Source organism: Manis javanica, chromosome 3, assembly GCF_040802235.1.
Source record: "Manis javanica isolate MJ-LG chromosome 3, MJ_LKY, whole genome shotgun sequence".
Lineage (NCBI taxonomy): Eukaryota > Metazoa > Chordata > Mammalia > Pholidota > Manidae > Manis > Manis javanica.
The window spans coordinates 204682298-204696150 of record NC_133158.1 but is presented as its reverse complement, the minus strand read 5'-3'; the positions used below and the strand labels follow the sequence as shown (position 1 = coordinate 204696150).

The window sequence follows — 13853 nt, the reverse complement described above, 5'->3', positions numbered from 1 at the left end:
TAAAGTGTTGCTATTATTTTTATTACTATCATAATTCATTGCTACTATAATAATTATTATTTGTTACCATCAGGCCACTGCTTCAAGCTGTGATGAACTCCAGCGTGCCCCAAGCTCCTGCAGCCCAGCAAAGCCCCACCTTTTGCGGAACAGCTGACTTTGTTCTGGTCTGTTCTGTCTCACCCATCCCACCTGTGCCCCCGCTTTTCCTCGAACCCAGCTCTCCACCCCAGAAGGCTGGTTTGTGATGGAGCCCCTGGGAAAGAGGGCACAGCTGGGGAAGGCAGGAACAAAACGGGATTTGCAGGGGATGTGGTGGGGCCAGCCTGTGACACTGACTGAACCCCACGCCCAAAGAGAGCTGGCTCGAATTCTGGAGTCCCCTCACCACCTCCCCAGGGCAGCCTCTCCGGGCTCCTGGCTCCCCACCCCCACCCCTGCCACGCAGTGCCAGGCACACACATACACGTGCACATATGCACATGCAGGTCCCCACTGCACCCTCCCTTCTGCTCCCCCACCCCCACTGCTTCAATTACAGCTAATTGAGCAGTAAGTAGGCTCACGACAGCTTTTGTAAACAGGTAAGGCAAATTTAACCCCTCACACCAAAAATAACACGACAATTTGCCTGCCACAACCCATCAGCCAGTGCACCTTCGTGGCTGCGATGGCCCAGAGTGAGGTGGTGTACACTCAGCCTGACGTTCCAGGCCTACAGCTGCCTTTGCTTGACTGGGTCTTTCAGGCAGGAGGGTGGGCCCAGCACAGTAGGCAGGGTGCGGGGTGAGGGAAGCTGCCCACACGGAGGAGAAGGGGAAGCTGGCCTTTGCTGGGCTGGGGGCTGGGGGGCTTCCCCATCCCAGCACTGGCAGTAGACCCTGCAATAAAGAAGCTGTGGCTCGGGGAGGCTGGGCCCTCAGGGAGGGGGCCTGATCCCAGCCATAGCACAAGCTCACTCTGACCCAGGGCTGCCTCTTCCGTTCACCCTTATCCCAGCCAGGGATCCCACTGTCCCTGACTAGCCATATAAGGCTGTGTTCTGAGCTGCTCTTCTCCCCCTTCCCACAGACTGAGAGAGGCCCCAGCAGGCCCTTCCCGTCACAGTCCTGAAATTCTCCCCTTAGAAAGGCATGCCACTGGGCTGAGCTTCCAGAAGAACGTCTGCCCCAGGAGAGGAGCTACCTCAGGAGAGGAGACCCCTGAGTAAGTGAATGGGTTTCTGAGGCTTTTCCAGACCTGGAGAAAAATGGGGTCATATGAGATGGCCGGCTCAGGCCGGGGAGAGCTGGGCATGGGCACAGACAGCAAGGAAACGGGGGTGAGTCAAACAGCCAGGGTCGGTCCATTCCAGCCCGCCCTGCCTTACTCCCTGGCTGCTCATCACAGTGGCGTTGCAACCTCTGCAGGCCCACCCAGCCTCCAGTCAATTGAGCAAGCCTGTGGTTCGGCCTGCTCTGGCCCCAGCTTTGGCCAGGAGCAGACTAGAAGGAGTGGGTTGTCCCCCGACAGGTCAGCCTGGGAGGAACCTCAGGGCCACCCACCCACTCAAGCCTCTCATGTAAGGACAGGGAGCCAAGGGAACAGACCCGCCCAGGACAGAAGGCATGGAGAGGGGGCTGAGCACGTTTGCCTGCACTCCATTCCCGCCAGCCCCTGCACTAGTTTCCCGGCCCTGCCCTGTGAAAGCTAATGCTTTCCAGGGAAATGCTGGCTCTGGCTGCCATCTGGCTGGGCCTCAAAGTACTATACTTAGAAAGCGGGAGGGGCTGCAGCAATACCAACCAGCCGGCTCCAAGCAAGAGCTTACATCACGGAGAGACACAGCCACAGGAAGACCAGAGTAACCCCCCAGCCCAAAGGCCTGTTTCTCAAAATCTGGTTACCACCTCCCTCCTCTTCTTCCCAAGCCTGAGAAAAGCAGAGTGTTCCCAGGCTTGATTTCACACCATCTTCACAATATCTTAGCTTGGTAGAGTCTTTTCCTAATTACAGACTCCCAAACAGCACAGCTATGTCAGAAAAGGCAAAAGCCTATTAAGCTAATTTACTTCTCTTGGGCGCGCGCGCGCGCACACACACACAGTAAACCAGTAAAAAAGGCAGTTTAGCTTTTCTCTACTTTCTAGATTTTTGAAAATTAGGGCTTGAAAGGTGTGTGTATGTGTGAGTGTGTGTATGTGTGAGTGAATGTGCATAGGTGTATGTGGGAGTTGGTGTGAGTGTGTGCGTGTGGGCTGGAGGAGGCTGAAGGTGCTTCCGCATGGGAAGGGGCTGCCATGGAAAGGAGCCTGGGGGCATGTCATGTCATGTCATGTTGTGTTGAGTTGTTCTGTGTATTGTCCAGGAGCCAGAGGTCAGCTTCAGGGAGCCTCTGAGCAGTGGCCCCAGGAGCTGGGCCACCCGTCCTCGGCCACAGCGGGCACTCAGTACTTGGGAGAGGTCTCTGGATGGGGAGTCAGACCTACCATGGGGCTCCACTGCCAGTTTCCCCCAGTGACCCGGAGCAAAGGGCCCGGTTCCCCTGTCCACACGTCAATGTGATCTGGAGGAAACTCGGCAAACCTCTTACCGCGGGCTGCCTGCTGACGCCGTCCTGGCAGTAGATGACTGAGGAAACGGCCATTTCCAGGCTTCTGTGCTCTGCACAGAGGAGAGGGTAAGGCCGGGCGACAAATGGCTGACAATGGGGAGGCCAGCCTGGGAGGGTGAGGCTTCTCCATTCAACAGCCTAATGAGGCCAGTGGATCACTAAGGCTGCTTCAGCTTCCAGGGATGCGGCCAGGGCAGAACCAGGCTGGCAAGTGATCCCCTGCTTTGTGTCCCAAAAAGGGCAGGCACAGTAACTGGCCCTCTTTCCTCTCAGAGGCACTTAGAGTAGGGTGGCTGGCAACTCCAGACCCTGTGGGGAGAAGCACAGTTCACATGGCTTCAGGTCCCCAGCCCACCAAGGCCAAGGTGACCAGAGCACGGGTGCCCTGCCTGGCTGAGACATGGCCCAGGAGCACCCACATGGTTTGTGGCAGCTGCAACAACACTTCCCTGGTCCCCACTTGGGGGTCTTCTCCTTGTCATGCTCCCGTCTGCACCCCTGAGGCCATGCTGGCAGCCAGGAGGGAGGGTAACATCTGCCCATCTCTCAGACAATTGCCTCTGGCAGCCTCCCTCCTGTCCATACAGAAGGCTAGCAGGGTCCAAGCCTGAGAGAGGGAGAGGGTTCCTGGATCATCCACAAGCTGGCTTCTACTCCTTGGAATGTTGGCGGCTGACACCTCTGAAAAGAAACTTGGAGGGGGCTGTTCTATGGTGACGGGCCTGGGCTGTGGGTGGGGCCCTAACAGTGCTCGTGGATGCCAGCAGCCTTCATTCTGACCCATTAAGTCACCCACTGCCTCCTCCTGTTCACAAGCCTGCGACGAGTTGAAACATGGCATCCTTTATGCTTTCCTTCAGACTGTAACTGCTTGAGGGTGCTAACCCTGCACCAAAGCCAGCCAAGGGCAGTCCGCACTCACTGAGCAGAGGGGAGAGGTGGGCAAGGGTCGGTGCTGTTCCCTTGCTCAGGGCGGAGCCTCCATCTGAGAAGACGGCAAACGCGAGTAATTAGGGGCCAGGCTGTGCCAGCCGCACACAGGGCCCCGGGAGGGCGGAGGTGGGCCTGGGTGGAGGAGGGCGGGCTCTAGCTTCTCATCCAGCCTTCCTTCCATTTCATTATGTGGTTTCAGGGCCCTGGGTGCATCTTAACTACCGTGGGCTTAATGATGGCGCGGGCACCAGGGCTGGTGTCCCCTGCCTCAGTGCGGTGATGAGGTCCTTGGGAAGCTGTGTCACAGCGTGCTGTGCAGACAGCAGCAGCCCCACGACTTAGCTCTCTGCCCCAGGGAGTCGGGGAAGCTCCTGGAGCCTGTTTCCTCTTTAGTTAGACAGGGAAAACACCTCCTCCCTTTCAGGGGTCTGCTAGTGTCCTAGGGATGCCTAAAGTGCCACAAGCCAAATGACTGAAACAACAGAATCTCTTCTCCTGTAGTCCTGGAAGCCAGAACCCTGAAATCAAGGGGTTGCAAGTCTGTTCTCCTTTGGAAGCATCCTGGGGAGGGTTCCCCCTTTTCTCCCAGCTTCCAGGCCCCAGGCCCCCTCAGTGTGTGGCAGTACCACTCGGATCTTCACCTTGGGCTTCCCCTGGCTGTCTTGTCCCAGGGGCCTCGGTGCCCTATGTGCCATCCTCTCCATGCATCTCCTCTTCTTGTTAAGGACACAGGTCACATTGGGTTAGGGGCTGCCTCATCATAACTTGCTACATCTGCAATTACCCTGTTTCCAACTTAAAGTTATGTTCAGAGGTCCTGGGGTCAGGAGAAGAACACATCCTTCAGGGGACACAAATCAACCCATAACAAGGAGTGTTTGGGAGGTCTGAGGTTACAAGGTGGGGTGCACACCAGAGGCCCTTACCCCCAGCACACCAACACATCAGAAGGAGTGCTGCCAGGCCGGGAGGGCCCCCAGGAATGCCTGGCGAGTGGGTGGGCTTTAACTCCTGGGCTTGTTTAAAAAGCCCTCATGTTAAAGGGGCGGGGCCGGGTTGTATAACTCACTCAAAGCAACTTGATTTTTCCAGAATAGACCAGGTCCCCAGAGTGGAGAACTGGGGCCTTACCCTTTTGAAATGCAAATGTGCCCCTTGCAGCCTGCCCCCCAGAATAATCAGGCCTCCTCGCATCTGCGCCCTTGGCGGCCAGGAAGCGCCCTGCCAGCTGCCGGCTCTCCCAGTGCAGTACTGGCTGCAGTCAGGCGCTGAAGAACCAGGCCCCAGGCAGTCCCAGTAATGCCACTTAGCAGGAGGAGGAATTAAGAAAACAGGGTGTTTAATGTGTGATACGGCAGCTGGGTTCTGTTTCCCCCTTTGCCTAGAGACCTGCTGTCCCTGCTGGGCTGGGACAGGAGGGAGAAGGGGAGGGGAGGGCGGGCTCTTTGTCTAACAGGCAGCTTACTTCCAGACAGCTCCGGGGGCATCTGGGCCGGTCACAAGAGGGGGACAGGACAATTGGTGGCTTTGATAAGAATCAGAGAGTGAACTTGGTGATGGGGAGGTACACAGGTCCCCTGTGGCAGAAGGGGTCCCAGCTGGCTGCTCCAGTGACAGTTTGATCCATCTCAAACCCAGGGCCAAAGCCAGCACCCGTAACCAGGGGGCTTCTGCTCCAAAAGCTGAGGCTTGGCGATCAGAGCAGATTTGGTGACTATGGCTCACCCTCAGCCAACCTGGGGCTTTAGCCAAGTTAGCTGAGGCAAGCCCTAGTTTTCTCCTCTGTAAAATATGAGTCATAATGCCTCCTGGATCGTTCGTTGGGACGGGCAAGGGGCAGTGTATTTGGAAGGCCTATCAATACTATTTAACAGGCTTTTCCTCCACAGGAACCAGCGGGCCTCAGGAAAGTGCTAGCACCACCCCCAGAAGGTGGGCTGATGAGGTGAGGAAAACAGCAGGCGGGGTAGCTCCCAGGGCCGGCTGTGGCTCCCAGACGTGCAGAGGCAGGACTGCCTCCCTCCTTCCTCCCTCCGGCCCATGGATTTGCTCCTTCTCTGCTGCCCTGGTCTCCTTACCATGTCGGGCACAGGGTCAGTAGCCTCTTTCAGGGCCCTGGTGCACATCTAGATCAGCTGAGGTCAACAGGGCACTGTCCCCGAACAGCTCCCAGCCTGAGGGAAGACAGGCATCATCTGAAATGCGGGGCCCATCTGACACTCAGCGTCGTCAGTGACCAAACCAGGAGCATGGTGGCTGGGGCTTGGTGTCTAAGGGCCCAGCCAGAGCAGGGGGATCCGTCTCTCAGGCATGTTCAGCGGCAGCTTGGAGACGACGCCAAGGCTGCTGATCCAGAGCTTCTCCTTAGGGAAGGGCACCCTCTCTCGGACAGGACAGGGCTGTGTCACTGAGATTCTGCAGCCCGCTGGGGACAGCCTTCTGGAGCTGAGACCAGCTCCCACGCCTTCCTGGGCCCCTCAGGAGCCACAGGATCTGGGCTGTCCCTAAGGCTGTGAGGGCCCCCTAGTCACTGCCTCCCCTGTCCTCTGAGGCCTGCTTCTTGGTGGGCACCAAGGGGTGGGGGGTGGGCCATACCTCCCAGCTAACATCTGAGGTCTCTCCTGATCCAGTTGGGAGTGGTGGTGCCAGGTGAGGAGAGAATTCTGTACAGTCACTAGGATTTGCTGCTTTATTTTGATTTTCTGAAAAAGATGTCTGTCCTGAGCCCCTCTTGCCCCAAGGCCCCAAACAGTTTTGCATAGGAACACAACCCTAGCAGCCCTGAGATGAGCCATTCCACTGAGAGGGTCTGCAGACCCCGCATGGTGGCCTTTGGTCTCATTTCTCTAATACCACTTAAGGTCCTGGTCATGACCTTCCTATCCTAAAAAAACACTGTCTTGGGAGAACAAGCTGAGTTAAAGCCAGGTTAATTATATACTGTATGCGTGACCTTGGGCAAGTTACTTAATACCTAGCTTCTGTACTACATCACTAAAATGGAAAGTATCTCACCAGCCATAAGAGAGACACAAGACATTAGCTTCCCCTGGACACCTAAGGGTTAAGATCGTGAATTCTAAGAAACATGGAGTCTTCCTATTTCTACCTTGTTCTGAGATCATGCATTATAAAATGGTTTTCATTCACCTTTGGTTCCTACAGCCACCAGGTGATACCGGGGGACCCCAGCTCAGATGGTCTTACTGATGAAGAAACCAAGTGACAGAGTCGTTGAGGTGTGGGCATCTAATTTCTCCAGCTGCAAACCAGGTGATCATTAATAAAATAAATAGGCAGTTTTTCTTTTTTTTTTAAATAAAAGGTATAATTATTATCAACATAGAAAGGGAGGGCTAGAGATCACATAATATTTCAATCAGAAAGAAGCAAAGCCGGGATTGAAGAGCAGATACCCTCCTAGGTATTTTGTTTTCATTTAATTTTTAACAGTTTAGAGTGGTTATTACCCCCACCGATGTGATAAACAGAAATGGTCAGAGAATTTGCATAGGAACACAATCCTCAGCCCTGAGATTAGCCATTCCACTGAGAAGCTCTGCTCAATCTTTATATAATTTAGTGGTAGAGCCTAGACCGCCTCTTGGGACTGTTGTTCTCCAAAGCCCATGACTTTTCACGACAGGCTGCCGTAGTCTGAGGACTTCGAACCACAGCAGAGATACAGAAGGGTGCTTAACTAGAATTTAGGATCCCCAGGTTCCGATCCCTCTTCTACCATCAAGTTGGGTCAGTTACCTGACCTCTGCAAGTCTTGGCCAAGTCATCCTGCCCTGTCTTGGGATGGCTGTGAAGAATGTGCAATGTGGTGGGTTAAAGGGTGGTCAGGTGCTGAGAGAGCAATACACGGTCTTCCAAGAGAGCGAAGAACCTATTCCTTCTCCTTACACGGCAGCAGCAGAGAACTGAGCGCTCTCCCGGAGCTCCAGTCCCCTGCACCTGTGCTGACATCGCTTTCTGTATGTACATTCTTGGGTTTCAAGGACAGGGGAAGACTAGGGAACAGAGTTCACTGGCAGGGCTGGAGAAAATGCCAGGTCTGATCTGAGAAAGGTCTCCTGTGTTCCCAGACCTGGAAAAACAAGAATTCCCCCATCCCAGGCTTCTGCCAAGATCTGTGAGGAAAAATCAAGGGCCTCCCAAGAAATTATTTTTCCCTGTTCTAGAAAATGCTTTCACCCCTCAGAAAAATTGAAAAGGAGTACAGCCATGTGCCCAGCAGTGGTCTTGCCTTGGGTAAAATGGTTCCTTCATTGTGTGAAAGTTCTGCTGGCTTAGACTCCTAGCATGGCATCATCTGGAGTTTGGTTTGATGATATATGAGGGGCAAGAATAAGCCCAACATTACCTATGCAAGATGGTACAAAGAACCACAGGGTTTCCAAGGGGGACACTGGACACAGGCATGGGAACCCGGCATAGGTCAAATCTGAGATCCTGAGATTTAGAAATCATGTGGGGCCCCTTTCCTCACTCAGCTAGGGACCCTGAAATAAGAAAACCTGTTTTTGTGAAATCTGGGCCCTGCATTTCCAAAAGAAACACAAATGGCTAACAGGGTTGGGAATGTGATGGTTTACTTTAACAATATATACATTTTTATGCATTGAATTAGCAAGGCTTTCCCCCCCCTACCCCCATGGCATTAGAAATTAGGATAGTGGTTTCCCTGTGGAGGGAGTAAGGATGGTTGGTCACTGGAAGGGGGCATGATGGTAATTTCTGAGGTGCTGGAAATGTCCTGGTGAGTTGGCAGTGTTTACACTGTGAAAATATGTCAAGCTACATATTAACGATGTACGCAATTTTCTTTTTTTTTTTTTTCCCACGCAAGAGATTTTATTATCTGAAAGAGAGAGTGGCTACCCCAGATGGGGGTGGGGAGACAGAGAGAGAGAGAGAAAGAGAGAGAGAGAGAGGGAGCAGCAGAGAGAGCAGCGGGACAGAGAGCAGAGAGAGAGGGAGGGAGAGAGCACAGGGGGACAGAGACAGAGAGCAGAGAGCAGAGAGAGAGGGAGAGAGCAGGGGGACAGAGACAGAGACAAAGAGAGAGAGAGAGACCGAGACAGAGAGCGCAATTTTCTATATGTCACTTTAATAGAAAATTTTCCTTTAAAATTAACATTTTGTTTTTTAACAAGAAAGAACACCCAGGGCCCAGCAGAGCACAATGTAATTGTCACAGAGTGAAAAAGTTGGCATCTCTGCCTCCATGTTGTATCTGCCTCCTTTGCAGCTTAATCTTGGGTCAAAAAGCTTCTGCTTAGCCCTGCAGCCCCGCATGTGGGCCTGTCAATTATCAGAAGGAATTTTGCTCAAGACTTAAGATTGATGTAACCAGCCCCTTTCGTCAAACATGCCTGCCCCAAGGAGATAAAGAAGTACATACAAAAATGATGACGGGATTGTCAAAGATTTAGAGGAACATCATGACCAGACCCATGTCAATAAAATGATGAGTCAGCTAACCAAGGATAGTTTTACAGCCCTCAGACCCTTGCTGACATCCAGATGTCTGAGGTCAAATGTTACCTCCTGACCTCAGTCCCCATGTGTTCCCCCTTCCCTAGTGTAAAGAAGGTATTTTAGGACCTAGGTTCCCCATCTTCTCGTCTGCTGAATCTCCGAATAAAGTCATTTTCCTTGCCCCAACATCTTGTCTCTCAACTTAATGGCATGTCGTGCAGCGATTGGAACGAGCTTGGATTCTGTGACATGATGAACAATCATACACTGATGTAAGCTGTCATAAATATTTTTAAAAAATGGTTTGCCAGTTAAGTCAAGAGCTTCAGTGTTGTTCATATTCTGTGTCCTGTACTTTCAGAAATCTCTTAATATCTCAGCATACAAATATTTATATACCAACAAACTCATAACAGGGTAAGTGAAAAGTTGAAAATATTCTAAAAATTAAACAACAGAGGAAATATGGTATATTTGTGATACAGCATTATCTAGTCATTAAACACTGAATGCTTGATCAGTGCACCTTCTCATGTAAATTAATAAGGCAGGATGCATAATGTATGTATCTTTAGTTTCAACTGTATTAAAGCATTCGGTCTCAGAGTAAATAAAGGTCTATTTAAAAAAGAAGAGAAAGTTTTAAGTATATATTTAAAAGCACAGCAAATGATACAAGTTCTAGAAGCTCCCAAGCAAACGAAGTTCTTTGGCATTAAAAAACTCCACCCTCACACACTGCTGGTGGGAATGTAAAATAATACAGCTGCTTTGGAAAACAGTTCGGTAGTTTCTCAAGATGTTACTCGTAGAGTTACCACATGACCCAGCAATTTCACTCAAGAGAACATACATCCACATAATGCTGTGTACATGCATGTTCATTGCAGTATTATTCAGAATAGCCCCAAAGTGAAAACCCAAATTCCATCAACCAATAAATGGATAAATTAAAAAAATGAAGCATGATACATGCTTAGATCTTGAAACATTGGCTGAGTGAAAGAAATGGTCACAAAGGACCATGCAGTATATGACTCCATTTATATGATATGTCCAGAATAGGCAAATGCATAGGGACTGATAAAGTTGGGGAGGAAATGGGGACAACTTCTCATGGGTACAAATTTTGGGGGGGGGGATATCAAGATGTTATAAATTGATCATGGTGATGAATAACTGTGACTATACTAAAAAACATTGAATGGCTCACTATACATGGGTGAATTGTTGGGTATATGAATTGCATCTCAATAAAGAGTTTGTTTTAAAAGCCCCGCACAGTAGTACCCATTCTCCTGCACGACCTGCGATGGTCCAGGGCACATTAGTGCTCTAGGTTATGATCTAAGCAGATTCTCCTGAAAACCGAGGAATGCAGACAGAACCTGATTAAACTTCTTCATGCCAACCTTTATTGCTTAAAACACCTTTCATTCTCCTGTTCTTTTTATCTTTGGAATCCTTGGCAAAACACACACATAACAGCTTGGTATTTTCAGGTTATTGAAGACTGATGGGTATACGTCTTGGGCTAAGTCCCTCTCTGGCTGGCCCAGAAACAAGCACCCCAACCTCCAGCTTGGCCCTGCCCTGCCTGCCAGTAGGGGGCTGGGGGCTTCTGGCTTTGCTCACACTTCAGCCTTACTACTAGAGGCCTTGGCCTGACTCCACCTGAGGTCTCCTGACAGAACAGGGGAAGGGAAGCATGGGAAGGAACATGAGGGGCGGCTTCCTCAAGCCTCCAAGGTTTTGAATGAAGGAGTTGGAGAAGACAGCAGTGGACAGATCAGAAGACCAGAATTCCCTTGTGATCGCTGAAGAAATCCAAACACAAGAACTTTATTTTGAAATTCCTTTTTGTTGCTAGCTGTGTTGTTTTAACTGACACACATTAAGCCGCATGGCTCAGTGTTTTGTAAGTGTAGTATTAAAAGAGTATGTAGTTTAAATTCTTGACGTGACTCCCATGATCTTGTCTCCATGGTCTGTTTGATAAAGAACCCATCATGGCCACAGGCTTTGGCTTTTACCAAGATAGGTGGGCGCAGCCACAGTTGGTAGTCATGATTCCTAAGGGTTTTTGTGACAGAATGTTAATGGTTTCCTCTGAGTGACAGGATCATAAGATTCTTATTTCTTTGTACTTGTATTTTTAGAGTCTTACCTGGACAATGAGTATCTATTAAGTAAACCATTAATGAAACTTCCCTAGTGCTAGGGTTACACCTGAGTGCTAAAGAGCAGATCCTGAGAAAAAGTACAGCAGAACCAGGAACACAATGTCTTAACTCAGAGCATATGGAGATTTCTAGTACCCCAAGCTTGTATCAGAGTCCCGGCCTTGGTGAGAGTTGGTTCCAAAGACCGTGTTCAGTATTTCCAGCCACTGCTCTGGAGACCTTCTCCTGGGAAGAAGAGAAGTGGCCACAAGCTTCAAAATGATGGTGGTGGTGGTGGGGGGTCATCACATGGAAAAGGCCTGAGGGACAGGGGAAGGGAAGCATGGGAAGGAACATAATGAGGGGCGGCTTCCTCAACCCTCCAAGGTTTGGATCGAAGCAGTTGGAGAAGATACTAGTGGATAGATCAGAAGACCAGAATTCCCTTATCACCACACATGAACTTAGAGGCAAGTCATACCTGACTGGGAAGGGCATTCTAAACATGAAAGGCATCCCTGGAGTGGACTGCCTGCTTAGACACTTCCATATCCACCCAACTCACTGCACCAGATGCAGAAAAAAACCTGTTACAAGGACAGAGTCGGATCAGGCAATCTCTGCAATCCTCCTAACCCAGACGTCTTTATTCTAGTCCCAGGCTCTTTGCAGCAATTCTGTTTTGGCTTATTTTCATTAGAACACGTTCCCTTATAAACCCCAGGCTAATGTGCAGCTCCTAAAACCACCACCTGATTCAGTGACTCTTGACTGCCTGCTGCTGCAGCTGAAAAACCTCCATTTCCGGAGCTCCAAGTGCAGCCAGGGCATGGCTGCTCCCTCTTGTGGAGATGAAGAGCACAACCACTCAGAAAGGATTCCAGGTGCATTTTGAGGCTACTTGTCTGCATATATTATCAGCCCCTGCTCAAAAAGCTTACCCTTGTGGCATGAGCCCCGAAGTTCCTGACCCATGCCCATCAGGGCCTCTCGTTAATGTTTACACCACCATTATGTCCCATAAAATAATAGCATTTTAGCCACTATACAAAATACTGGTCTTCAGAGATTAGTTGGATCCTGTACAAACCAATTCAGTTTACGGCGAGGCCTGTGGATGTTACCATGCCATGGAGAGAGCACACTCGGTTTAAGGGCCCAGGTTCCAGCTCAGGTTCTGCCACTCCTTTTGTGACCTTGAGCAAGTCACAAATTTATTAAGTTCATCAATGAAATCTGTGGAGAAAAGTGCCCTCCACATGTGTACTACTTACAGCTGTTGAGCACAGCAAATGGCCGCGGGCTCTGTTCTAGGCTGGGGACCCTCATAAAAGAGACTGGCCAGCTGCGCATCCTACTCATCCTGTCTTCAACCTTGGGGAGGGATTTAACTACTCCCAGGTTGTCCATGTGTCTGAGAGCATTCACCAAGCTGTCTGGTCAGGTTTTGCCACTCTTGCTGAGGATAGAAAGTTCTGTGATTAGTCACTCGAAGGGATTTCTCATTGTTTCTCGACATCAGTCACAGCTCGCTGCTGCCACTGAGGGGCTTCATATGGAGGAGGGGGCTGAGGATGCCACATGGTTTGAGTGCTGGATGGGGGCTCAGCCCCCTAATAAAACCAGTTGGGAAATGAGTAAAGAATTTACCTTTCATTTTAAAAAACTTCTTTGTACTTGAGTTTTCCCACAAAAGATCATCTTCCCTGCTGACTTACCTCGCTATGGTTTTCTGGGTAGTCTCCAAATGGTGTTTTTAGCTTAGTCTCAGGAACTATTTTTCGTTGCCTCCTAATATTGGATTAAGCTAACTTGCCCTTACTAGTGTTAACAGAAAATTTCAAAAACAATGTGTTGTTGACCTCAAGACACTACACCACCTCCATTTACTGAAAATAAAATATCTTAGTGAGGTATTTATTACACTTGTCTGAGAACATTTTTTCACTTACATGGAATCTCACCAACTGAAGTGACGGTCAACTGCAAACAGTCAGTTCAGTGAGCTGTTTACTCAGCCTGATCTTCAGACACCTCTCCCTTCTCAAATACTTGAAGCTGACTGAAATGAAGTCTTTTTCTTAGAAAATTTAATTAATAGCAGGAGTCCATGTTAAAACTGCACTTTTTAATCAGGTTTTATCACTAGTACAAAAAGGCGCATTAAGAAAATGTTTTCACTAAAAAAATAAGTAAACTAACAAGAGTGCTAAACAATATTAAGTATTACATGAGAGTAATGAATCAAATCAAATCAAATGCCCTAATAAAGGTCTTTTAGTTTTCACTAAGCTAATTCATAGCCTACTACGGTGCCTACCATGGGCCAGGCACTATTCTAGGGTTTTACATGTAAAATTTCTACTCCTTATGACAACCCTAAAAGGAACATAAGCAAACATACTCAAATCTGTTAGATGACTAAGTGAGGCCACAGTTATTGACAGTCAGAATCAGAGCCCATTCTACCCAGTTCTTGCCCTGACTGAGCCTTTCCCCGACGTCTCCTAAAAGCTGCCTTCAACTGAAGAAGGGAGTGAAAGGGAAGCCTCCAAATGCCACACCCTTGGGCTTTAACCAGCATGTTTTTATATACAATTTTGGCTTCTTCAATAGGTATTTCATTTCCTATTTATCACCTTCTTTCATTCATGGGTCTAGAGGTTCTGAAAATGTCT

The 13853-nt window shown here is 49.6% G+C and overlaps 1 long non-coding RNA gene across 1 annotated transcript; it reads left to right on the top strand.

Moving 5' to 3' along the window:
* Positions 1-801: 801 nt before the first annotated feature.
* LOC118973572 (uncharacterized) lies at positions 802-8849 on the top strand. The gene is made up of 4 exons (XR_005062985.2): positions 802-1206; positions 2348-2659; positions 5416-5471; positions 6692-8849. It is a non-coding gene; the product is annotated as an uncharacterized lncRNA (long non-coding RNA).
* The last annotated feature ends 5004 nt before the right edge of the window (positions 8850-13853 follow it).